The 27,584-nt window shown below is 50.0% G+C and overlaps 1 protein-coding gene across 4 annotated transcripts in view; it reads left to right on the top strand.

The window, feature by feature from the left end:
• The first annotated feature begins 753 nt into the window (after positions 1 to 753).
• PCM1 (pericentriolar material 1) overlaps positions 754 to 27,584 on the top strand; it is a 228,267-nt gene continuing 201,436 nt past the window's right edge. For 3 of the 4 annotated variants that reach the window (XM_069744379.1, XM_069744381.1, XM_069744382.1), the window contains exon 1: positions 754 to 875. The gene's annotated coding sequence lies outside the window, so the exon portion shown is untranslated. Of the gene's footprint in view, positions 876 to 22,415; positions 22,574 to 27,584 lie in introns of those variants that run through there. The other variant, XM_069744380.1, reaches the window with a different exon arrangement.

Here is a 27,584-nt window from a genome sequence, read left to right as displayed (position 1 = left end):
CGCAGCGGACCGGAGACGCCCATCTGACCTGACCAGCAGCGGGACCGCCCCTGGGTGAGTATAATATAACGTCTTTTTCTCCTCTTTCAGGTAACATCGGGGGCTTATCTACAGAATAACAGAATGCTGTAGATAAGCCCCTGATGCCGGTGGGCTTACCTCACCCGCGATTGTCGGGGTGACAGGTTCCCTTTAAAGGAGTCTGAATAATTTCCATACCCACTGTATGTGCTCCAGCTCATTATTGCAGCCATATAGCCGGTCACTAGCCCTGTAACCCGTCTCCAGCCATGGTAGCCACTCCAGTCACCAGCCCTGGTAGCCCGTCACCAGCCCTGTAGCCCGTCACCATCCCTGGTAGCCCGTCACCAGCCCTGGTAGCCCGTCACCAGCCCTGTAGCCCGTCACCAGCCCTGGTAGCCCGTCACCAGCCCTGGTAGCCCGTCACCAGCCCTGGTAGCCCGTCACCAGCCCTGGTAGCCCGTCACCATCCCTGGTAGCCCGTCACCAGCCCTGGTAGCCCGTCACCAGCCCTGGTAGCCCGTCACCAGCCCTGGTAGCCCGTCACCAGCCCTGGTAGCCCGTCACCATCCCTGCAGCCCTGTGCAGTCCGGCTCCCTGCTGTACCCTCTCCCTAAGTGCAGGTGGCGCTGCTCTGCAGGACAAAGCTTTATTTTGCCGATCACGTGACCGAGCGCAGCGTTTTCCCGCCGCCTCTTCCTTGTCTGCCGCTTCTTGGTTGCTGGGGTAACCGGCGTGTTTCCGTAACGCGTCAGCTCGCGAAACTGACTCCCAAGATGGCGGGCTGGTAGCGGAGAGGAGCAGCGGGTAACGTGAAGTGAAGGAGGCCCGAGCACCCCGCAGCGCTGCGCCAGGTGAGAGCCTCCGCCGCCGGATAGCTGTGTAGATGTGAGAGAGGGAGGAGCTGGGCCGGGAGCCGTGTGTGACGGGCGGACCCTGAGCGCACGGGGAGGCTGATGGGGACCGGGCACCACAAGGTCTCTGGTGCTTAGTGATGGGGGCTCCGTACTGGAAGCCCACTGGTACAGACCAGGAGTCTCCGAGGGGGACTGCAAGTACCAGCATGACAATGTAACCAACACTGCCAAGCACAGTGTCATTCCCGCATCGTCCTGAGGCCAGTGGGGCGCTGTGTACACTGAGCAGACTGATGGCAGAGTGCCTGTGCCACGTCTCGCCTGTGATGCCATCTGACACCAGTGGACCCTAGCGCTGCGGCGGCTGCCGAGGGCACAGGTGGCTGTGGAGCGGCTGCCGAGGGCACAGGTGGCTGTGGAGCGGCTGCCGAGGGCACAGGTGGCTGTGGAGCGGCTGCCGAGGGCACAGGTGGCTGTGGGGCGGCTGCCGAGGGCACAGGTGGCTGTGGGGCGGCTGCCGAGGGCACAGGTGGCTGTGGGGCGGCTGCCGAGGGCACAGGTGGCTGTGGGGCGGCTGCGGAGGGCACAGGTGGCTGTGGGGCGGCTGCCGAGGGCACAGGTGGCTGTGGAGCGGCTGCCGAGGGCACAGGTGGCTGTGGAGCGGCTGCCGAGGGCACAGGTGGCTGTGGAGCGGCTGCCGAGGGCACAGGTGGCTGTGGGGCGGCTGCCGAGGGCACAGGTGGCTGTGGGGCGGCTGCCGAGGGCACGGGTGGCTGTGGAGCGGCTGCCGAGGGCACGGGTGGCTGTGGGGCGGCTGCCGAGGGCACGGGTGGCTGTGGAGCGGCTGCCGAGGGCACGGGTGGCTGTGGAGCGGCTGCCGAGGGCACGGGTGGCTGTGGAGCGGCTGCCGAGGGCACGGGTGGCTGTGGAGCGGCTGCCGAGGGCACGGGTGGCTGTGGGGCGGCTGCCGAGGGCACGGGTGGCTGTGGGGCGGCTGCCGAGGGCACGGGTGGCTGTGGGGCGGCTGCCGAGGGCACGGGTGGCTGTGGGGCGGCTGCCGAGGGCACGGGTGGCTGTGGGGCGGCTGCCGAGGGCACGGGTGGCTGTGGGGCGGCTGCCGAGGGCACGGGTGGCTGTGGGGCGGCTGCCGAGGGCACGGGTGGCTGTGGGGCGGCTGCCGAGGGCACGGGTGGCTGTGGGGCGGCTGCCGAGGGCACGGGTGGCTGTGGGGCGGCTGCCGAGGGCACGGGTGGCTGTGGGGCGGCTGCCGAGGGCACGGGTGGCTGTGGGGCGGCTGCCGAGGGCACGGGTGGCTGTGGGGCGGCTGCCGAGGGCACGGGTGGCTGTGGGGCGGCTGCCGAGGGCACGGGTGGCTGTGGGGCGGCTGCCGAGGGCACGGGTGGCTGTGGGGCGGCTGCCGAGGGCACGGGTGGCTGTGGGGCGGCTGCCGAGGGCACGGGTGGCTGTGGGGCGGCTGCCGAGGGCACGGGTGGCTGTGGGGCGGCTGCCGAGGGCACGGGTGGCTGTGGGGCGGCTGCCGAGGGCACGGGTGGCTGTGGGGCGGCTGCCGAGGGCACGGGTGGCTGTGGGGCGGCTGCCGAGGGCACGGGTGGCTGTGGGGCGGCTGCCGAGGGCACGGGTGGCTGTGGGGCGGCTGCCGAGGGCACGGGTGGCTGTGGGGCGGCTGCCGAGGGCACGGGTGGCTGTGGGGCGGCTGCCGAGGGCACGGGTGGCTGTGGGGCGGCTGCCGAGGGCACGGGTGGCTGTGGGGCGGCTGCCGAGGGCACGGGTGGCTGTGGGGCGGCTGCCGAGGGCACGGGTGGCTGTGGGGCGGCTGCCGAGGGCACGGGTGGCTGTGGGGCGGCTGGCGGGGACACGGGTGGCTGTGGAGCGGCTGCCGAGGGCACGGGTGGCTGTGGGGCGGCTGCCGAGGGCACGGGTGGCTGTGGGGCGGCTGGCGAGGGCACAGGTGGCTGTGGAGTGGCTGCGTTTCTCCTACCTTTTGTTTTTCTCTGTCTTCCATGACCCTTAACCTGGTTTTCTTTCCACATCAGGGCTTGATCTTTGTTTTTTTCCAGCAGGACTGTTGTAGTTTTGAGTAACCCAATTCCACTTTTTGTTCATTGTGCTGCATATCGCCTGGCTACACAGATCACTACAGTTATTGGGGTACCAAATTTACAGGGTGTTTTTTTTTTTTTCATATATTGAAATGGTTAAAAAAAAAATGTCTAAACTCCGTTTTGTCTTAGGCTGCTTTCATACATTAGTTTTTTGCCATCAGTCACAATCCGTCGAATTTTGAAAAAAATGGAAACGGCGACTGATGCCGCTGGATCCGTTTTCTCATAGACTTATATTAGTGATGGATGGCCTCACTTTTCATCTGTCGTTCGCCGAATCCGTTGAAAATTGTTCGTTCGGCGGCCAGAGACAATGGACAAAGTACCGTTTTTTTTTGTGTACGTCGAAAAAACGGACAGCGACGGATACGTCGCGGTCCGTCGTTTGCTCAAATGGAAGTCTATGGGCGCCAGATCCGTCAAATAATAATAATAATAATAATAATCTTTATTTATATAGCGCCAACATATTCCGCAGCCCTTTACAGTTTAACAGTTTCAAACACAACAGTCATAAGTAACAACGTTAACAATACAATAATTAAAGCGAAATAAGACGACCCTGCTCGTGAGCGCTTACAATCTACAATGAGGAGGGGGAGATACAAAGTACAGGTGTGTATTTACAATGATGGTCCAGCCATCTTCAGGGAGTGGGGGATAGATGGAGATAGTGAATGGGCTACACACAAGCATGAAATTATTTTAATTACTGAATGTGATAGGCCTCTCTGAACAAATGTGTTTTGAGAGAGCGCCTAAAACTATGCAAATTGTGGATGGTTCTAATATCTTGGGGTAGAGCATTCCAGAGGATTGGTGCAGCGTGGGAGAAGTCTTGGAGTCGGGAGTGGGAGGTACGGATTAGTGCAGAGGTTAATCGAAAGTCATTTGCAGAACGCAGTGGTCGGTTAGGCCGATAGACAGAAATAAGGGAGATGTAACGGGGTGCCGCACTGTGGAGAGCTTTGTGGGTGAGAACAAGTACTTTGAATTGTATCCTGTAATGAATGGGTAGTCAGTGTAATGACTGGCGAAGAGCGGATGCGTCCGAGTAACGATTAGCCAGATGGACAACCCTGGCTGCTGCATTAAGGATGGACTGGAGAGGGGAAAGTCGAGTAAGGGGGAGGCCAATTAGTAGAGCATTACAGTAGTCCAGGCGGGAGTGGATCAGGGCGACAGTGAGGGTTTTTGTTTCCATGGTGAGAAAGGGGCGGATTCTAGAAATGTTCTTTAGGTGTAAGCGGCACAAGCGGGCAAGAGATTGTATATGGGAGGTGAAGGAGAGATCGGAGTCAAACATAACACCCAGACAGCGCGCCTGCTGCCGGGGTGTTATTATGGTGCCACCCACGGAGAGGGAAATGTCAGATTTAGGGAGGTTAGTAGATGGTGGGAGCAGAAGAAGTTCAGTTTTGGAGAGGTTGAGTTTCAGATAGAGAGCAGACATGATGTTGGAGACTGTAGACACAGTCAGTGGCATTCTGTAGTACAGCGGGGGTAAGGTCAGGGAAAGATGTGTATAGTTGTGTGTCATCAGCATAAAGATGGTACTGAAAGCCAAATCTGCTGATGGTCTGTCCAATTGGGGCCGTGTAGAGAGAGAAGAGAAGGGGGCCAAGGACTGAGCCCTGAGGTACCCCAACAGCGAGAGGAAGAGGAGATGAAGTGGAGCCAGAGAACAGAACACTGAAGGAGCGGTCAGAAAGATAAGAGGAGAACCAGGAGAGAGCAGTGTCCTTAATGCCAAGTGACTGGAGCCTAGAGAGTAGGAGAGGGTGGTCAACAGTGTCGAAAGCTGCAGAGAGTGGTCACCGTTACGTTTTGCTGTCAGAAGGTCATTGGTCACTTTGATGAGTGCAGTTTCTGTCGAATGTAGGGGGCTGAAACCGGACTGTGAAGGGTCTAGGAGGGAGTGAGTGGAGAGGTAACGGGTAAGGCGGGAGTATATCAGTCAAATGACGGAATCTGGCGACGGATTTTGTTTTTTTTAAACTGAGCATGCTCCGATTTTTTTTTTTTTTTTTTTTTTTTAGGATCCAATTAGCCAGATCCGCTAGTCGGATCCGGCGAAAAAACGGATCCGTCGCATCAGTTTTTCACAATCTGCGACGGATCCGTCGAGACAACAGATTGTGACTGACTGCAAAAAAACTGATGTGTGAAAGGGGCCTTATGGGTTAGGGTGAACCCATCACAGATTCGCTACTCAGTTTTGGGCGCCAGTTCATAGAAATGATGCTTTGCAGCTAGAAAAGACACAAAGAAGAGCCATGAGACTGATAAGGGGCATGGGGGATCTTAGTTATGAGGAAATGTTAAGAGAATTATTTCTTTAGTCTTGATGAGTGAGGGACAAGAGTAACTATTACAAGTACATTAGTGGCCATTCCCAGAAATATGATCAAAAGGTCTTTTTTTTTTTTTTTTATTTTTTTTTTTACTTCCTCAAAGTCAAGACGGCCCTGAAAATCTCCAGAGGAGACCATCCTTCTTACTACGAGAACTACTAATCTGTGGTGTAGCGTACCTCCTGAGCTGGGCACAGCGGGTACCGTTATCGGTTTAAAAAAAAATCTTATAAGAAAATAAATACTTATGTAGACGTGTAAAATTCTTGTTCTGAAGGTTGATCCGGAGGGAAAACCTACGGTAAATTTTTAGGGCAGACAGGAACATGGGTTATAGATGTACCTGTACCCCATTCCCCTTATCCTTTTCCATCCCTAGATTGAACATGTTGGACATGCATCTTTTATGCCAATACACTACAGCAGACCCGCTCCAGTCCATGACTGATGACATTTGTTGTACAGCGGTATAGAGATGCAATGAATTCATGAAGAGGTGCATATAATAATAATAATAATTTTTATTTATATAGCGCCAACATATTCCGCAGCACTTTACAATTAAGCGGGGACATGTACAGACAATAAATTCAGTACAAGTTAAGACAATTTAAACAGTGACATTAGGGGTGAGGTCCCTGCTCGCAAGCTTGCAATCTACAAGGAAATGGGGGGACACAATAGGTGAAAAGTGCTTGTTATTTCAGGTCTGGCAATTATATATAAATAGGGATTTTCATATAAAGCTGCATGATCCGGTCATCAGCCCGTGTGTTTAAGTGCAGTAGTCAAGTATCAAGTGCAGTTATCATGTGCATGGAGGGTGTGGAGACAGATGAATAGTAGGGTGCAGATTCACATGCAGATAATATTTGGAAGGAGGGAACAGGACAAAGTTAGTTTACTGAGTAGTTGATGTGGTAGGCTTGTTTGAAGAGAGAGGTTTTTAAAGCGCGCTTAAATTGGTCGGGGCTAGGTATCAGTCTGATCTTCTGGGGAAGTGCATTCCAGAGAGCTGGCGCAGCACGAGAGAAGTCTTGGAGACGGAGGTGCGAGGTTCGGATTACGGGGGATGTTAGTCTTAAGTCATTTGTCATTTGTAGAACGGAAGGCACGTGTAGGGCGATAGACGGAGATGAGAGAGGAGATATAAGGCGGTGCAGAACTGTGGAGAGCTCTTTGGGTGAGAGAGATGATTTTATACTGGACCCTGTAGCGAATGGGTAGCCAGTGTAATGACTGGCACAAGATGGAGGCATCGGTGAAGCGGCTGAACAGAAATATGACCTTGGCTGCCGCATTCAAGATGGATTGGAGAAAGTTTGGAAAGAGGGAGGCCAATCAGAAGAGAGTTGCAGTAGTCCAGACGAGAATGAATAAGATTGACAGTAAGAGTCTTGGCAGTTTCAAAGGTGAGAAAAGGTTGGATTCTGGAGATGTTTTTAAGATGCATAAGCCCTTAATCACACCCCGCGTTCGTAACACCAGTTCAGATTAATTGGGACTTTTATTCTGCTGGACGGTACAATTATGGCGATGCATTTATTTTTTTGTTTTACAACTTTTGCACGAATAAGCAACTCCTGCACTTCACTGACAACTATCGATCACATGATCACTGGGTCTGGAGGCGGAAGCACTGTCAGTGCTCTCTAATCTGTGTATACTGTGATGGAGAAAGTAAACATACCTTCTGTGTGGGGTATCTGCACGCTCCCCACTCCCACAGCTTCACAAACTCATACAAGCAACAAATAAAGTCCTCATTGAATAATTCTTTTATCCAGATATTTCATCTTCACATGAAGAGGTTTTTAAAGGGAACCTGTCACCCCGTTTTTTCAGTAGGAGATAAAAATACCGTTAAATAGGGCCTGAGCTGTGCATTACAATAGGGTATTTTTTGTCCTCCGATTCCCTACCTATGCTGCCGAATTACCTTACAAAAGTGGCCTTTTTCGCCTATCAGGCTGGTCAGGTCGGATAGGCGTTGTCACAGCGCTGTTTCTCCCCCACATCTTGCTTATGTTCCCGTTGGTGGCGTAGTGCTTCTCGCATGCGCAAGTGCCGAATGCACTGCGCAGCTGTAGTAAAAGAGCGCGCTCGCCGCTATTCAGCGGTTTCTCGGCTTCAGGAAAATGGCCGCCGCGATGTCCATCTGCGCACGCGCGGCATCCCGCGGCCATTTTCCTGAAGCCCTGGGAAGCAGGAGACTCAATCTGCGCACGCACGGCCTCAGGAAGATGGTATTTCGGCAGCATAGGTAGGGAATCGGGGGACAAAAAATACCCTATTGTAATGCACAGCTCAGGCCCTATTTAACGGTATTTTTATCTCCTATTGAAAAAACGGGGTGACAGGTTCCCTTTAAAAATTCTTAAGACTAGTCATGATAATCAGCACGGTGAGCAAAATCCGCAGACTTCGATGTAGACAGTCTGTGTGCTCAGAGACGCTGACCGTGCGGAGACAGAGAAGCAGAGATGTTGCCTGATGGTCCGAAGGTCTGCATTTGTAGCAATGTTTTAGAGGACCCCCGAAACGTCAGTCTCTGCTTCTCTTGTCTCATCTTCAGCATCTTTGAGCACATGGACTGTCTACATCGAAGTCTGGATTTTGTTCACCGTGCTGATTATGACGATTATCTATTCTATTTTTCTAAACCTCTTAACGTAAGGATGAAATTTCATGTTCTGGATAAAAGAATTATTCAGTCAGAACTGATGGTAATTTGCTGTTTGCCTTTTTTTTTTTTTTTTTTTTCCCAATTGGTCTATATGGCAGTGGGAAGGAACGACTCCATTACGGCATTTATCCGACAAGATGGAAGTCAGTGAATCTGGATTTGGTCAGTTCACTGTACTGTACCCACCTTCTCCATCACTGAGTCTCTGTCGCTACTCCTGGTATCTGTTTTTGTGTGCAGCGCTGATGTTACCTCCAGTGAGCTCAGCAGGTCTGAGTGGGTTGTGACATTATTACAGACAGTATATACAAAAAAAAAAATTGACCCTGCAGTAGGTGGTTTGGTATATGTAGCACAGGCAGACTTCAGGCCATGATCGACTCCCCCGCTATATCTTCTATTGCTCTCTTCCCCATTAATTTAGACTTAAAAATCCCCAGAGCCTGGCAAAATCTTGTGCATTCGCAATCAGAGATCTGGCGCATCTTTCCTCTGCTTATATCCATCTTTTCATCAAATGCACAGATACAAGATTTGGCTGGATCTGTGGATGACTTGGATGTCTCCCAGGACACTCATAAACAGAGGGGCGGCATAGACACCTCCTGTGCTCCTCCACTATGTGGACTTGGACATGAAGATTAGGCACAGAGGGAGTGCTGAGCAAGGCCCAGAGGTGCCCCACTGTCTCTTGTACTGCTTGAGGCCAACCTGTGAGATACGGAAGCAAATTGGAAGCCTGATGTGCATCTGTTTCTCACGTATCCCCAAAGATTTTAATGGGATCCTGTCACCTGATTCGCTCACCCCAATCCGCGGGCTGCAAGAGCCATGGCCTAGCTATATTGATTGCATTCAGGTACCGTATATACTCAAGTATAAGCCGAGACCCCTAATTTTGCCACAAAAAACTGGGAAAACTTAATGACTCGAGTATAAGCCTAGGGTGGAAAATGCAGCAGCTACCGGTAAATTTCAAAAATAAAAATAGATACAAATAAAAGTAAAATTAATTGAGGCATCAGTAGATTAAGTGTTTTTGAATATCTATATTGAATCAGGAGCCCCATATAATGCTCCATACAGTTCATGATGGGCCCCATAAGATGCTCCATACAAAATACGCCCCATATATAATGCTTCATAAAGTTTATGATGGCCCCATAAGATGCTCCATATTAAAATATGCTCCATATTAAAATATGCCCCATATAATCCTGCATAAAGGTTAATAATAATGGCCCCATAAGATGTTCCGTAGAGATATTTACCCTATATAGTGCTGCACAAATGTTGATTATGGCCTCCTAAGATGCTCCATAGAGATATTTACCCCATATAATGCTGCACAAATGTTGATTATGGCCCCATAAGATGCTCCATACAGACACTTGCCCCACATAATGCTGCACAAATGTTGATTATGGCCCCATAAGATGCTCCATAAAGATATTTGCCCCATTTGCTGTTGCTGCGATAAAAAAGAAAAATCACATACTCACCTCTTGTCGTCAGGCCCCCGGCACTTTCAATATTCACCTCTCCTCGTTCCGGGCGCCGCTCCGTCTTCTGCACTGACGTTCAGGCAGAGGGCGTACACTATCCACGTCACCGCGCCCTCTGACCTGAGCGTCCCTGCAGAAGACGCTGAAGAATGGAGCAGCGCCCGGAACGGGGAGCAGGTGAATATCACGCAGCGCTCCCCTCCCCGTTATACTCACCTGCTCCCAGCGTGGTCCCTGGTTCTCCGGCGCCGCAGCTTCTTCCTGTAGTAAGCTGTCATAGTTACCGCTCATTACAGTAATGAATATGCGGCTCTACCCCTATGGGAGGTGGAGCCACATATTAATTACTGTAATGAGCGGTACCATGTGACCGCTCAGCACAGGAAGAAGCTGCGGCGCCGGGAGAACCAGGGACGACGCTGGGAGCAGGTGAGTATTATTAGACTCCCCCCTCCCCTGCCGACCCATGGGTATGACTTGGTTATAAGCCGAGAGGGGGACTTTCAGCCCAAAAATTGAGCTGAAAATCTCGGCTTATACTCGAGTACCCAAAAAAGAAAAAAAGTAAGCGGCACAGCTCAAATATCTAGAGATAATACGCTCAATGTGGAAAGTCCAACACAATCGGTAGTCCGACCATGTGAAAGGAGGTGCTTGCGTAGAATAAAGTATCCATATGAACCAGAAAATGTAGAAAAACGCAATAGCACTCACCAATCTTAGCAGTTCAAACGTCCTTTATTGGAACATACAGCAAGGAATCTTCACGGCTCAAGGGAGGGAGTGAGAACAGGAGTGCGACAGACAAGACGACGGCCGTTTCGCGCTGACACAAAGCGCTTCAACGGGAAAAAACCGCATCATGTGCACAAAACATGCGGAATTCATTCTAAATGATGGGATGCTTATTGTATGCGGTTTTTTTTTGCGGTTTTATAGCGTTTTTATTGGGAAAAACCGCGAAATAACCGCGAAAAAAATGCAACGTGTGCACACAGCCTCAGAGAGAGACTGGTTATTCACCTCTAGCAGTGCTGGGAAGAGCCGGTCACATGGCGCTGGACTAGTCTTGCCTCCGGCTGTGGTCCCCGCCTGGATCTGGCGTTGGAAAATCTCTGGGGTTTAAGTTATCGGGGGTAGCGGAGACCTTGGAAAACATGATCAGGTCCGTTTTTTTCAATGAATAACAGCGATCACGCAAGAAAAAAAGTGTGGCAGCTATCAAAAATATTTATCTCTTCTTGTGACGTGATATACATGCCAGAGGAGAGAGAAATGAGGTCCCCAAGCCAGCCCCGGTAACTCCGCCAGCCCCCGATCCTTACAGCTCTGTCCCGCAGCCCAGATCTGTAATCCCCTTAGATCACATTTTTTTTTAATTTAATTCTTTTCCGTTAGGGTTGGGGTTAGCCTGGGGTTAGGGTTGGAGTTAGGATGTTTTCAAAAGTTAAAAATAAAAATGATGACAATATGACAACTAGTGTTGAGTGCAAGAGCTCGTAACTTGTTTGCATCGGAGTCTCTCAAGCACCTGCGATACTTGGTGCATACCGAAGCACCCCGCTGCAAACTTGATTAACCCTTGTGCGCAACACTAATGACAGCATATGCAATATGACAACCTAATGTTATCAAATTCTGTGTATTAACTTTGGGTTAATAATCCACTATACCCCTGGATAAACTCCTTGTGGGGTGTAGTTGCCAAAATGGGGGTCTTGTGTTTTTTTTCACTATTTATGCACATCAGGGGCTCTCCAAACGCGAAACGGCTTCAGCTATCGATTCCAGCTATTTTTGTGTTCAAAAACTCAAATGGCGCTGCTTCCCTTCCGAGCCCTGCCTTAAGCCCAAACAGTAGTTTTCCCCCACATATGGGGTATGGGCATACTCGCGAGAAATTGCACAACAAATTTTGGGGTCCATTTGCTTCTGTTATCCTTGTGAAAGTAAAAAAATTTAGGGCTAAAGCAAAATTTTTGTGATTAAAATTAAATGTTAATTTTTTCCTTCCACATTGCAGTAATTCCTGTGAACCACCTGAAGGGTTAGTAAACCTTTTTAACCCCTTAGTGACAGAGCCAATTTGGTACTTAATGACCGAGCCAATTTTTGCAATTCTGACCACTGTCACTTTATGAGGTTATAACTCTGGAACGCTTCAACGGATCCCGCTGATTCTGAGATTGTTTTTTCGTGACATATTGTACTTCATGTTAGTGGTAACATTTCTTCGATATTACTTGTGATTATTTATGAAAAAAACGGAAATATGGCGAAAATTTTTAAAATTTTGCAATTTTCAAACTTTGTATTTTTATGCCCTTAAATCAGAGAGATATGTCACGAAAAATAGTTAATAAATAACATTTCCCACATGTCTACTTTACATCAGCACAATTTTGGAAACAAAATTTTTTTTTGTTAGGGAGTTATAAGGGTTAAAAGTTGACCAGCAATTTCTCATTTTTACAACACCAGTTTTTTTTAGGGACCACATCACATTTGAAGTCATTTTGAGGGATCTATATGATAGAAAATAATGAAGTGTGACACCATTCTAAAAACTACACCCCTCAAGGTTCTCAAAACCACATTCAAGAAGTTTATTAACCCTTTACGTGCTTCACAGGAACTGAAACAATGTGGAAGGAAAAAATGAACATTTAACTTTTTTTTGCAAACATCTTAATTCAGAACCATTTTTTTTATTTTCACAAGTGTAAAAACAGAAATGTAACCATAAATTTTGTTATGCAATTTCTCCTGAATACTCCAATACCCCATATGTGGGGGTAAACCACTGTTAGGGCGCACCGCAGAACTTAAAAGTGAAGGAGCGCCGTTTTACTTTTTCAATGTTGAATTGGCTGGAATTGAGATTGGATGCCATGTCGCGTTTGGAGAGCCCCTGATGTGCCTAAACAGTGGAAACCCCCCACAAGTGACACCATTTTGGAAACTAGACCCCTTAACCCCTTTCTGCCATCAGACGTACTATTGCGTCCATGGGGGGTGGGCCCTACTTCCCAAGGACGCAATAGTACGTCATATGCGATCGGCAGCGCTCACGGGGGGAGCGGCGCCGATCGCGGCCGGGTGTCAGCTGCCTATCGCAGCTGACATCCGGCACTATGTGCCAGGAGCGGTCACGGACCGCCCCCGGCACATTAACCCCCGGCACACCGCGATCAAAGATGATCGCGATGTGCCGGCGGTGCAGGGAAGCACCGCGCAGGGAGGGGGGCTCCCTGCGGGCTTCCCTGAGACCCCCGCAGCAACGCGATGTAATCGCGTTGCTGCGAGGGTCTTGCCGCCCTCCCTCCCTGCTCCAGGTCCCGGATCCAAGATGGCCGCGGATCCGGGTCCTGCAGGGAGGGAGGTGGCTTCACAGAGCCTGCTCAGAGCAGGCACTGTGAAGCCTGCACTGCTGCATGTCAGATCAGTGATCTGACAGAGTGCTGTGCAAACTGTCAGATCACTGATCTGTGATGTCCCCCCCTGGGACAAAGTAAAAAAGTAAAAAAAAAATTTTCCAAATGTGTAAAAAAAATTAAAAAAAAATATTCCTAAATAATGAAAAAAAAAAAAAAATATTCCCATAAATACATTTCTTCATCTAAATAAAAAAAAAAAAAACAATAAAAGTACACATATTTAGTATCGCCGCGTCCGTATCGACTCGCCCTATAAAACTGGCACACTAGTTAACCCCTTCAGTAAACACCGTAAGAAAAAAAAAAAAAAAAACGAGGCAAAAAACGACGCTTTATTATCATACCGCCGAACAAAAAGTGGAATAACACGTGATCAAAAAGACAGATATAAACAACCATGGTACCCCTGAAAGCGTCATCTTGTCCCGCAAAAAACGAGCCACCATACAGCATCATCAGCAAAAAAATGAAAAAGTTATAGTCCTGAGAATAAAGCGATGCCAAAATAATTATTTTTTCTATAAAATAGTTTTTATCGTATAAAAGCGCCAAAACATAAAAAAATGATATAAATGAGATGTCGCTGTAATCGTACTGACCCGAAGAATAAAACTGCTTTATCAATTTTACCAAACGCGGAACGGTATAAACGCCTCCCCCAAAAGAAATTCATGAATAGCTGGTTTTTGGTCATTCTGTCTCACAAAAATCGGAATAAAAAGCGATCAAAAAATGTCACGTGCCCGAAAATGTTACCAATAAAAACGTCAACTCGTCGCGTAAAAAACAAGACCTCACATGACTGTGTGGACCAAAATATGGAAAAATTATAGCTCTCAAAATGTGGTAACGCAAAAAATATTTTTTGCAATAAAAAGCGTCTTTCAGTGTGTGACGGCTGCCAATCATAAAAATCCGCTAAAAAACCCGCTATAAAAGTAAATCAAACCCCCCTTCATCACCCCCTTAGTTAGGGAAAAATAAAAAAATGTATTTATTTCCATTTTCCCATTAGGGCTAGGGTTAGGGCTAGGGTTAGGGCTAGGGTTAGGGCTAGTGTTAGGGTTAGGGCTAGGGTTAGGGCTAGGGTTAGGGCTAGGGCTAGGGTTAGGGCTAGGGTTAGGGCTAGGGTTAGGGTTAGGGCTAGGGTTAGGGTTAGGGTTAGGGCTAGGGTTAGGGCTAGGGTTAGGGCTAGGGTTAGGGCTAGGGTTAGGGCTAGGGCTAGGGTTAGGGTTGGGGCTAGGGTTAGGGCTAGGGTTAGGGCTAGGGTTAGGGCTACAGTTAGGGTTGGGGCTAAAGTTACAGTTAGGGTTTAGATTACATTTACAGTTGGGAATAGGGTTGGGATTAGGGTTAGGGGTGTGTCAGGGTTAGAGGTGTGGTTAGGGTTACCGTTGGAATTAGGGTTAGGGGAGTGTTTGGATTAGGGTTTCAGTTATAATTGGGGGGTTTCCACTGTTTCGGCACATCAGGGGCTCTCCAAAAGCGACATGGCGTCCGATCTCAATTCCAGCCAATTCTGCGTTGAAAAAGTAAAACAGTGCTTCTTTCCTTCCGAGCTCACCCGTGTGCCCAAACAGGGGTTTACCCCAACATATGGGGTATCAGCGTACTCAGGACAAATAGGACAACAACTGTTGGGGTCCAATTTCTCCTGTTACCCTTGGGAAAATACAAAACTGGGGGCTAAAAAATAATTTTTGTGGGAAAAAAAAGATTTTTTATTTTTACGGCTCTGCGTTATAAACTGTAGTGAAACACTTGGGGTTCAAAGTTCTCACAACACATCTAGATAAGTTCCCGGGGGGGTCTAGTTTCCAATATGGGGTCACTTGTGGGGGGTTTCTACTGTTTAGGTACATTAGGGGCTCTGCAAACGCAATGTGACGCCTGCAGACCATTCCATCTAAGTCTGCATTCAAATGGCACTCCTTCCCTTCCGAGCCCTCCCATGCGCCCAAACAGTGGTTTCCCCCCACATATGGGGTATCAGCGCACTCAGGACAAATTGGACAACACATTTTTGGGTCCAATTTCTCCTGTTACCCTCGGGAAAATACAAAACTGGGGGCTAAAAAATAATTTTTGTGGGAAAAAAATTTTGTTTTATTTTTACGGCTCTCCATTATAAACCTCTGTGAAGCCCTTGGTGGGTCAAAGCGCTCACCACACATCTAGATAAGTTCCTTAGGGGGTCTACTTTCCAAAATGGTGTCACTTGTGGGGGGTTTCTACTGTTTAGGTACATTAGGGGCTCTGCAAACGCAATGTGACGCCTGCAGACCATTCCATCTAAGTCTGCATTCAAATGGCACTCCTTCCCTTCCGAGCCCTCCCATGCGCCCAAACAGTGGTTTCCCCCCACATATGGGGTATCAGCGCACTCAGGACAAATTGGACAACACATTTTTGGGTCCAATTTCTCCTGTTACCCTCGGGAAAATACAAAACTGGGGGCTAAAAAATAATTTTTGTGGGAAAAAATTTTTGTTTTATTTTTACGGCTCTCCATTATAAACCTCTGTGAAGCCCTTGGTGGGTCAAAGCGCTCACCACACATCTAGATAAGTTCCTTAGGGGGTCTACTTTCCAAAATGGTGTCACTTGTGAGTGGTTTCTACTATTTAGGTACATTAGGGGCTCTGCAAACGCAACATGGCGTCTCATCTCAATTCCTGTCAATTTTGCATTGAAAAGTCAAACGGCGCTCCTTCCTTTCCGAGCTCTCCCATCCGCCCAAACAGTGGTTTACCCCCACATATGGGGTATCAGCGCACTCAGGACAAATTGTACAACAACTATTGGGGTCCAATTTCTTCTCTTACCCTTGGAAAAATAAAAAATTGGGGGCGAAAAGATAATTTTTGTGAAAAAATATGATTTTTTTATTTTTACGGTTCTGCATTATAAACTTCTGTGAAGCACTGGGTTGGTCAAAGTGCTCACCACACCTCTAGATAAGTTCCTTAGGGGGTCTACTTTCCAAAATGGTGTCACTTGTGGGGGGTTTCAATGTTTAGGCACATCAGTGGCTTTCCAAACGCAACATGGCATCCCATCTCAATTCCTGTCAATTTTGCATTGAAAAGTCAAATGGCGCTCCTTCGCTTCCGAGCTGTGCCATGCGCCCAAACAGTGGTTTACCCCCACATGTGGGGTATTGGCGTACTCAGGACAAATTGTACAACAATGATTGCGGTCCATTTTCTCCTGTTACCCTTGGTAAAATAAAACAAATTGGAGCTGAATTAAATTTTTTGTGAAAAAAAGTTAAATGTTCATTTTTATTTAAACATTCAAAAAATTCCTGTGAAGCACCAGAAGGGTTAATAAACTTCTTGAATGTGGTTTTAAGCACCTTGAGGGGTGTAGTTTTTAGAATGGTGTCACACTTGGGTATTTTCTATCATATAGACCCCTCAAAATGACTTCAAATGAGATGTGGTCCCTAAAAAAAAATGGTGTTGTAGAAATGAGAAATTGCTGGTCAACTTTTCACCCTTATAACTCCCTAACAAAAAAAAATTTTGTTTCCAAAATTGTGCTGATGTAAAGTAGACATGTGGGAAATGTTACTTATTAAGTATTATGTGTGACATATATCTGTGATTTAATTGCATAAAAATTCAAAGTTGGAAAATTGCGAAATTTTCATAATTTTCGCCAAATTTCCGTTTTTTTCACAAATAAACGCAGGTACTATCAAAGAATTTTTACCATTGTCATGAAGTACAATATGTCACGAGAAAACAATGTCAGATTCACTGGGATCCGTTGAAGCGTTCCAGAGTTATAACCTCATAAAGGGACAGTGGTCAGAATTGTAAAAATTGGCCCGGTCATTAACGTGCAAACCACCCTTGGGGGTAAAGGGGTTAAGGAACTTATCTAGATGTGTGGTGAGCACTTTGAACCCCCAAGTGCTTCACAGAAGTTTATAACGTAGAGCCGTGAAAATAAAAAAATCGCTTTTGTTTACACAAAAATGATCTTTTTGCCCACAAATTCTTATTTTCACAAGGGTAACAGGAGAAATTAGACCACAAAAGTTGTTGTGCGATTTCTCCTGAATACGTCGATACCCCATATGTGAGGGTAAACCACTGTTTGGGCGCACCGCAGAGCTTGGAAGTGAAGGAGCGCCGTTTTACTTTTTCAATGTAGAATTGGCTGGAATTGAGATTGGACGCCATGTCGCGTTTGGAGAGCCCCTGATGTGCCTAAACAGTGGAAACCCCCCACAAGTGACACCATTTTGGAAACTAGACCCCTTAAGGAACTTATCTAGATGTGTGGCGAGCACTTTGAACCCCCATGTGCTTCACAGAAGTTTATAACGTAGAGCCGTGAAAAAAAAAAATCGCATTTTTTCTACAAAAATGATCTACAAGTTGTTGTCCAATTTGTCTTGAGTATGCTGGTACCCCATATGTGGGGGTAAACCACTGTTTGGGCGCACGGCAGAGCTCGGAAGGAAGGAGCGCCGTTTTGGAATGCAGACTTTGATAGAATGGTCTGCGGGTATTATGTTGCATTTGCAGAGCCCCTGATGTACCTAACCAGTAGAAACCCTCCACAAGTGACCCCATTTTGGAAACTAGACCCCCAAGGAACTTATCTAGATGTGTGGTGAGAACTTTGAATGCCCAAGTGCTTCACAGAAGTTTAGAATGCAGAGTCGTGAAAATAAAAAATATTTTTTTTTTCACAAAAAAGATTTTGTAGCCCCCAAGTTTTTATTTTCACAAGGGTAACAGGAGAAATTGGACTGCAATAGTTGTTGTCCAATTTATCCCGAGTACGCTGATGTGCCATATGTGGGGGTAAACCACTGTTTGGGCGCACGGCAGAGCTCAGAAGGGAGGGAGCACCATTTGACTTTTTGAGCGCAAAATTGGCTGTCGTGTTTGGAGACCCCCTGATGTACCTAAACAGTGGAAACCCCCCAATTCTAGCTCCAACCCCTAACCCTAATCCCAACCTGATCCATAATCCTAATCACTAACCCTAACCATAATCACAACCCTTACCCCAAAACAACCCTAATGTCAACCCTAACCATAACCCTAATCAAAACCCTAAATCCAACACACCCCTAATCCTAATCTCAACCCTAACCTCAAACCTAACCCTAATCCCAATACACCCCTAATCACAACCCTAACCTTAACCCTAATCCCAAACCTAACCCTAATCCCAAGCGTAACCCTAATGCCAACCCTAACCCTAATACCAACCCTAATCCAAACCCTAAACCTAATCCCAGCTCTAACCCTAACTTTAGCCCCAACCCTAGCCCTAACTTTAGCCCCAACCCTAACCCTAGCCCTAAGGCTACTTTCACACTTGCGTTGTTTGGCATTCCGTCGCAATCCGTCGTTTTGGACAAGAAACGGATCCTGCAAATGTGCCCGCAAGATGCGTTTTTTGCCCATAGTATTGCCGACGGATCGTGACGGATGGCCACACGTCGCGTCCGTCGTGCACTGGATCAGTTGTGTTTTGGCGGAGCGTCGGCACAAAAAAACGTTCAATGAAACGTTTTTTTGTACGTCGCATCCGCCATTTCTGACCGCGCATGCGTGGCCGTAACTCCGCCCCCTCCTCCCCAGGACATAGATTGGGCAGCGGATGCGTTGAAAAACTACAGCTGCTGCCCACGTTGTGCACAATTTTCACAACGTGCGTCGGTATGTCGGGCCGACGCATTGCGACGGCCCCGTACCGACGTAAGTGTGAAAGAAGCCTAACCCTAAATTTAGCCCCAACCCTAACCCTAAATTTAGCCCCAACCCTAACCCTAAATTTAGCCCCAACCCTAACCCTAAATTTAGCCCCAACCCTAACCCTACCCCTACCCCTAACCTAACCCTACCCCTAACCTAACCCTACCCCTAACCTAACCCTACCCCTAACCCTACTCCTAACCCTAACCTAACCCTACCCCTAACCTAACCCTACCCCTAACCTAACCCTACCCCTAACCTAACCCTAGCCGTAACCCTACCCCTAACCTAACCCCTAACCTAACCCTAGCCGTAACCCTACCCCTAACCTAACCCTAGCCCTAACCCTACCCCTACCCTAACCCTACCCCTAACCCTACCCCTAACCTAACCCTAGCCCTAACCCTACCCCTACCCCTAACCCTACCCCTAACCCTACCCCTAACCCTAACCCTACCCCTAACCCTAACCCTAATTTTAGCCCTAACCGCTGTTCTCCTGCCGGCCGGCAGATGGAGACAGATGGCGGGCGCACTGGGCATGCGTCCGCCATGTTCTTCTGCCGGCGGCCAGGAGGAGCAGCAAGAGGATCCAGGGACCTAGGTGAGTATGCTAGGGTCCCCGAATCCCCCTATTTCTCTGTCCTCTGATGTGCGATCACATCAGAGGACAGAGAATTACACTTTACTTTTTTTTTTTTTTTTTTTTTTTTTTTTTGCGGTCGCCGGTAAACAGTTAATTACCGGCGATCGCAAAACAGGGGTCGCTAAAACCGACCCCCGATCATGCTCTTTGGGGTCTCGGCTACCCCAGGCAGCCGAGACCCCAAAGATTCTCCCGGTGCCGGCCGGCGGGCGCACTGCGCATGCGCCCGCCATTTTGAAGATGGCGGCGCCCACCGGGAGACACGAGGAGTATCGGGGGAGCTAGGTGAGTATTGGGGGGCCACCTGGGACCCCTTTTCTCTGTCCTCCGATGTGCGATCACATCGGAGGACAGAGAAATTAAAAAGAGATCGCTTTTTTTTTTTTTTTTTTTTTGCGATCGCCGGTAAACGGTTAATTACCGGCGATCGCAAATGCGGGGAGGGTTAAAACCCCCCCGAATCATGTTCTCTGGGGTCTCGGCTACCCTCGGCAGCCGAGACCCCGGAGAAAATCGGCCTGTGGGGGGCGCTATGGACTTTTTCCACAGCGCCGTTAATTAACGGCGCTGTGGTTTAAGTACCCTTAGCGGCCGCCGTTAAAAGGCGTATCGGCGGTCGCTAAGGGGTTAATGTGGTTTTGAGCACTTTGAGGGGTGCATTTTTTTTTTTTTAGAAAGGTGTCATTTTTGGGTATTTTCTGTTATATAACTCGTTAGGCCTCTTTCACACTTCAGTCTTTTGGCGTCAGTCACTACCGACATAGTGACGGATCCGTCACAATTGTTGCGAAAACGGTTCTAACGGATCCGTTTTTTTGACGGATCCGTTACTTGGGGGTTGTCTGGGAGAAGTATCTACTTTTTGGAGCATGCGCAATTGAAAAAACGGATTGGGGCGACGGATCCGCCGAAAAAACGGTTGCGGCGGATCCGTCGCCCATAGGCGCCCATTCTATGGAATGGCGGATGCGACGGATCCGTCGCGATCCGCCATTTCGGCGTTGACAAAAAACGTTCCAATGTCCGTCTATTTTCAGAAAACGTCCGCCAAATTTCGACGGATCCGTCGCATGGCGGATGGAACGGATGACCATCCGTCACAATCCGTCACTAATGCAAGTCTATGGGAAAATAACGGATCCGTCAAAAAAAATGACGGATCCGTTATTTGAGGAAAATGGCGGTTTTAGACTGACGCCAAATAACTGAAGTGTGAAAGAGGCCTTAGTCATTTCAAATGTCATGTGGTCCCTAAAAACATGGTTTTGTTTGAAAATTAAGAAATTGTTCATCGACTTTGAACCTTTCTAACTTACCAACAAAAATGTTTTCAAAAATTGTGCTCATGTAAAGCAGACATGTGGGAAATGTTATTATTAAATGATTTTATATCATATAACTATCAAATTTAAATATAAGCAAATATCTACCGTAGGTGTGAAGGGTGGGGATAATGTCCCGGACTGTGGGCGGGGGGTAATGTCTGGCTCCATAGGTGTGGGTGGCGGGTGTAATGTTTTTTGCCACCACAGGTGTGGATGGTGGGGCTAATGTCCAGCACTGTAGGTTTGAGTGGTGGGGATAATGTATGACATTATACCGGTTGTGTGTGGGGGCAATGTCCGGCATTACACAGGTGGGGGGAGGGCAATGTCTGAATGTCTGGCATTACACAGGTGGGGGTAGGGCAATGTCTGGCATTATACAGGTTGGGGGGGGGCAATGTCTGGCATTATACAGGTTTGGGGGACAATGTCCGGCATTATACAGGTTGGGGGGGGCAATGTCCGGCATTATACAGGTTGGGGGAGGGCATTATACAGGTTGGGGGGGCAATGTCCGGCATTATACAGGTTGGGGGGGCAATGTACGGCATTATACAGGTGGGGGGTGGTGATGTCCAGCATTATACAGGATGGGGGGGTGATAATGTCTGGCATTATACAGGTTGGGGGGGGGGCAATGTCCAGCATTATACAGGTTGGGGGGGCAATGTCCGGTATTATACAGGTTGGGGGGGCAATGTCCGGCATTATACAGGTTGGGGGGGCAATGTCCGGCATTATACAGGTTGGGGGAGGGCAATGTCTGGCATTATACAGGTTGGGGGGGGATGTCTGGCATTATACAGGTTGGGGGGGATGTCTGGCATTATACAGGTTGGGGGGGGATGTCTGGCATTATACAGGTTGGGGGGGGCAATGTCCGGCATTATACAGGTTGGGGGGGGATGTCTGGCATTATACAGGTTGGGGGGGGATGTCTGGCATTATACAGGTTGGGGGGGATGTCTGGCATTATACAGGTTGGGGGGGGATGTCTGGCATTATACAGGTTGGGGGGGGGCAATGTCCGGCATTATACAGGTTGGGGGGGGATGTCTGGCATTATACAGGTTGGGGGGGATGTCTGGCATTATACAAGTTGGGGGGGGATGTCTGGCATTATACAGGTTGGGGGGGATGTCTGGCATTATACAGGTTGGGGGGGATGTCTGGCATTATACAGGTTGGGGGGGGGATGTCTGGCATTATACAGGTTGGGGGGGGGATGTCTGGCATTATACAGGTTGGGGGGGATGTCTGGCATTATACAGGTTGGGGGGGGATGTCTGGCATTATACAGGTTGGGGGGGATGTCTGGCATTATACAGGTTGGGGGGGATGTCTGGCATTATACAGGTTGGGGGGGATGTCTGGCATTATACAGGTTGGGGGGGGATGTCTGGCATTATACAGGTTGGGGGGATGTCTGGCATTATACAGGTTGGGGGGGGATGTCTGGCATTATACAGGTTGGGGGGGGCAATGTCCGGCATTATACAGGTTGGGGGGGGCAATGTCCGGCATTATACAGGTTGGGGGGTCAGTGTCCGGCTCCAGCAGATCCTGGCTTGTGCTCTCTGTGCAGTGATGGGACTCAGCACGTGCTGCTGCGAGCTCGTTACAGACCCCTCCACATGACTTTGTCGGTCGTCATGGCGACTGCTGCACCTGTTGCCTGCAGAACTCGCCGGCAGGTGGCGCACACACGTTATCACGCGGCACACGCTGGTCGCACTGGACTTTGTTCTCCGGAGTTTGCCGCCAGTGTGAGGCGGGCTCTGTGAGTAGCGCGGCCTCTGGGGTGTGCGGCGCGGCTGCTCTCCCCGCCCAGTGTGTTTGGTTCCGCCCGCAGCGCTCCGGGCATTCCTGTGCAGCTCGTCCATGTCTGGGGCTGGTGAGTGCGGCCGGGGGTCCTGTACGTGTTGTGCGGGCGGGGGGGGGGCGCAGCGTGTGTGGTGCCAGCGTGTGTGGTGCCGCGCGCTCCTCTCAGTGAGGGGTTGTTGCTGTGGAGAGTGGTGGCTTCTTCCTATTCTACATATTCTTTTTATTCCACTGTTATTATTCTTCCTATTCTACTTCTTCATCATATTCTCATTTGTGACAGGCATTCCCGTAGTTGTTATCTATAAAAGTTGGAAGATTACACCTTCCGTTCTGCCAGTCACAAAAGTTACATTTGTCCGCGTTCAGTTTGGCCTGCAGCATCAGGCTTTATCCAGGGGCACCACGAGGAGGAACGGACTCACCCCCATACACTGCTTAGTCTTCTTCTGCATATAATTTAGATAATATCTTTTGCTCTGATATTAAGTCTTATGCTTAATGTTCTTCTGCTCTTTGTTCTGCAGCCTCTTGTTCTTTGCTTCTCGGTCTTCCATGTCGTCGTCTCCAGTGTCGTCGTCTCCAGTGTCGTCATCTCCGCCGTCGTCGTCTCCGCCGTCGTCGTCGTCATCGGGGTGGTCTTCCGGGTCGTCGACTTTAGGGTCTTCAACTTGGAAATGTAGCAGAAGGTACAAGAAGGCTGAGAAAATGCCAAGAACCAGCTGATGGAACTGGAACTCGGATGGCTACCCGAAGGTTCAAGAGCCTATGGAACTACCGAGGACCAGCTGACGTTACTGGAACCCGGTTACTAAGCAGGAGGTACCCATGCTAAAAAGCACTACCAAGGACCGCCTGACGTTGGCGGAACTCGGATACCCAGAAGGAGGCACCTAAGCCAAAGGCTCTGCCCGGAACCAGCTGACGGTACTGGAACCAGGATGGGGAGCAGAAGGTACAAGAGCAAAAGACACTGCCGAGAACCAGCTGACGGTACTGGAACCCGGATGGGTAGCCGAAGGTCCAAGAGCCAATGGAACTACCAAGGACCAGCTGACGTTACTGGAACCCGGTTACTAAGCAGGAGGTACCCGTGCCCGAAAGCACTACCAAGGACCACCTGACGTTGGTGGAACTTGGATACCCAGAAGGAGGCACCTAAGCCAAAGGCTCTGCCCGGAACCAGCTGACGGTACTGGAACCAGGATGGGGAGCAGAAGGTACAAGAGCAAAAGACACTGCCGAGAACCAGCTGACGGTGCTGGAACCAGGTGGTGGACCTGAAGGTCCACAGGAGAGGAGAGAACAGCTAGGCCGCGAGGCAGCCGCAGTTACCGAACCCCAACAGTCCTACAGGGGGAGCTGGGCCTACTGGCACTACAGAACCAGCCTTGACTACCAGTTCACGCAGCCCACATAGGAAGCTCCTAAACTGGAGGCACCCTGGAGTTGGCTAACCCGACCGCACCACAACGGGGCAAGCATAGGCGTCTCAGTGAGCTTGACACAACCCGGAAACAGCTGACGGTGCTGAAACCAGGCTTGGCACGAGGGAGTACCTGTGACAAGAACACTGCCGAGAACCAGCTGGCGGTGCTGGAACCCAGATGCGTTGCCCCAGTGTGCAAGAGCCAATGGCACGACCGAGGACCAGCTGGCGGTGCTGGAACCCGGTTACTAAGCTGTAGGTGCCCGCGCTTAAAAGCACTACCAAGGACCGCCTGACGTTGGCGGAACTCGGATACCCAGGAGGAGGCACCTAAGCCAAAGGCTCGGCCCGGAACCAGCTGACGGTGCTGGAACCAGGTGGTGGACCCCAAGGCCCACAGGAGAGGAGAGAACAGCTAGGCCGCGAGGCAGCCGCAGTTACCGAACCCCAACAGTCCTACAGGGGGAGCTGGGCCTACTGGCACTACAGAACCAGCCTTGACTACCAGTTCACGCAGCCCACATAGGAAGCTCCTAAACTGGAGGCACCCTGGAGTTGGCTAACCCGACCGCACCACGACGGGACAAGCATAGGCGTCTCAGTGAGCTTGACATAACCCGGAAACAGCTGACGGTGCTGAAACCAGGCTTGGCACGAGGGAGTACCTGTGACAAGAACACTGCCGAGAACCAGCTGGCGGTGCTGGAACCCAGATGCGTTGCCCCAGTGTGCAAGAGCCAATGGCACGACCGAGGACCAGCTGGCGGTGCTGGAACCCGGTTACTAAGCTGTAGGTGCCCGCGCTTAAAAGCACTACCAAGGACCGCCTGACGTTGGCGGAACTCGGATACCCAGGAGGAGGCACCTAAGCCAAAGGCTCGGCCTGGAACCAGCTGACTGTGCTGGAACCAGGTGGTGGACCCCAAGGCCCACAGGAGAGGAGAGAACAGCTAGGCCGCGAGGCAGCCGCAGTTACCGAACCCCAACAGTCCTACAGGGGGAGCTGGGCCTACTGGCACTACAGAACCAGCCTTGACTACCAGTTCACGCAGCCCACATAGGAAGCTCCTAAACTGGAGGCACCCTGGAGTTGGCTAACCCGACCGCACCACGACGGGGCAAGCATAGGCGTCTCAGTGAGCTTGACACAACCCGGAAACAGCTGACGGTGCTGAAACCAGGCTTGGCACGAGGGAGTACCTGTGACAAGAACACTGCCGAGAACCAGCTGGCGGTGCTGGAACCCAGATGCGTTGCCTATTAAAGATTGTCTTCCTAGAGCCCCAACTAGCGGTGTTGGAGCTAAGGGTAAGCAGGGGGAGCAGAGTGTAGGCCGAAGCCTGCACTGGAGGCAGCTTTGTGTCTGCGTTGCGTTTGCAGGACACTTTGCCGGCTACACAGTGGGGGAACAGCTGGCGTTGCTGAACCCCACTAACACAATGGCGTGTGTTTTTCTCTGTGCAGCTAGCACTTGCGGTCAAAAACTAGCGATGTTAGAGCCCGTGTTGAAGCAGGAGGAGGAGGAGAGGAGCAGAGTGTAGGCCGAAGCCTATTTGAACCAATTTCAAAGGAAACCTTTAACCCCCCCCTCAGGTGTTACAAAGTACAAGAGACACACCTTGTGCAGTATTAATGCTGCACAAGTGAAAGGTTGCTCTATTAATTTGTCTACTTGCACACGCTGAATGAAAGACGTACACAATTTAGCCCATTCTACAGTCAAACTGTAGTGGATGCGTGACTTGGCTTTTTAAGGAGACGCAGCACAGGTGTCCCAAATAACGCCTTGGTGCTTGGCGCAGCTTCCTGAGCGTTGTTATTTGCTGTACAGGAGTCTGCGCTCTTGTGTTATCCCTTGGCAATGCCCTGTTAGAGCTGCCTGTCTTATGACCTCATTTCATGTTGGCCGGTGCGGTTAACGATGGCCATAAATCCCAGACCCACAGTGCCTTTTCATAAAGTCACACTGCGGTGCTGTGATTCGTGGCCTTGAGCAGTAAATATTTTGGCCGCTCACACACGTCCTTACACCTGCTTCAGACTGGGCGGCCTCTGCTGATCCCTTCTCGCATGCCGCGGCCATGAGGCTGCACAGTCTGAAGAAGGCGGAAGGAGATGAGTTAAGACAGGTGAAGATATGCACTGCTCGTGCCCATCAATCACACCCTCGCAGTCAAAATAAGACAACGAGGAGCATTGTTTCAGGCAGGGCGGACGCACAGGCGCAACAAGCCAACCAATGATGTCAGAAGACGGGAAGCGCTACCAAGGGGGGTGCTGCGTATCATTAGAAAGGAAAGTCACACCTCAGGGACAGTGGAATGGTCTCAATGAGACACATTTTGTACGTGTTGAGTTCCACGTGGGCAAGGACAAAAAGTCAGCCACCTTGTACAAATGCAGCAGTACTGCTGTACAAGGTGGCTGTTATACATAGAAACACCTGGGTGTGGGGGGCAGGCTCCCTTCAATTTCAGTTCATGTGCCTGCGTGGCGTTTGCAGGACACGTTGCCAGCTACACAGCAGGGGAACAGCTGGCGGTGCTGAACCCCACTAACACATTGGCTGGTGTTTTTCTCTGTGCAGCTAGCATGTCCGAGCAGAAACTGGCGGTGTTTGAGCCCGGGGTCAGCAGGAGGAGGAGAGGAGCAGAGTGTAGGCCGAAGCCTATTTGAACCAATTTCAAAGGAAACCTTTAACCCCCCCCTCAGGTGTTACAAAGTACAAGAGACACACCTTGTGCAGTATTAATGCTGCACAAGTGAAAGGTTGCTCTATTAATTTGTCTACTTGCACACGCTGAATGAAAGACGTACACAATTTAGCCCATTCTACAGTCAAACTGGAGTGGATGCGTGACTTGGCTTTTTAAGGAGACGCAGCACAGGTGTCCCAAATAACGCCTTGGTGCTTGGCGCAGCTTCCTGAGCGTTGTTATTTGCTGTACAGGAGTCTGCGCTCTTGTGTTATCCCTTGGCAATGCCCTGTTAGAGCTGCCTGTCTTATGACCTCATTTCATGTTGGCCGGTGCGGTTAACGATGGCCATAAATCCCAGACCCACAGTGCCTTTTCATAAAGTCACACTGCGGTGCTGTGATTCGTGGCCTTGAGCAGTAAATATTTTGGCCGCTCACACACGTCCTTACACCTGCTTCAGACTGGGCGGCCTCTGCTGATCCCTTCTCGCATGCCGCGGCCATGAGGCTGCACAGTCTGAAGAAGGCGGAAGGAGATGAGTTAAGACAGGTGAAGATATGCACTGCTCGTGCCCATCAATCACACCCTCGCAGTCAAAATAAGACAACGAGGAGCATTGTTTCAGGCAGGGCGGACGCACAGGCGCAACAAGCCAACCAATGATGTCAGAAGACGGGAAGCGCTACCAAGGGGGGTGCTGCGTATCATTAGAAAGGAAAGTCACACCTCAGGGACAGTGGAATGGTCTCAATGAGACACATTTTGTACGTGTTGAGTTCCACGTGGGCAAGGACAAAAAGTCAGCCACCTTGTACAAATGCAGCAGTACTGCTGTACAAGGTGGCTGTTATACATAGAAACACCTGGGGGTGGGGGGCAGGCTCCCTTCAATTTCAGTTCATGTGCCTGCGTGGCGTTTGCAGGACACGTTGCCAGCTACACAGCAGGGGAACAGC

The sequence above is a fragment of the Ranitomeya imitator genome, chromosome 1 (assembly GCF_032444005.1).
Source record: "Ranitomeya imitator isolate aRanImi1 chromosome 1, aRanImi1.pri, whole genome shotgun sequence".
NCBI classification, from domain to species: Eukaryota; Metazoa; Chordata; class Amphibia; order Anura; family Dendrobatidae; genus Ranitomeya; species Ranitomeya imitator.
The sequence above is the reverse complement of the archived record's forward strand: the minus strand, read 5'-3'. Positions and strand labels throughout refer to the sequence as shown.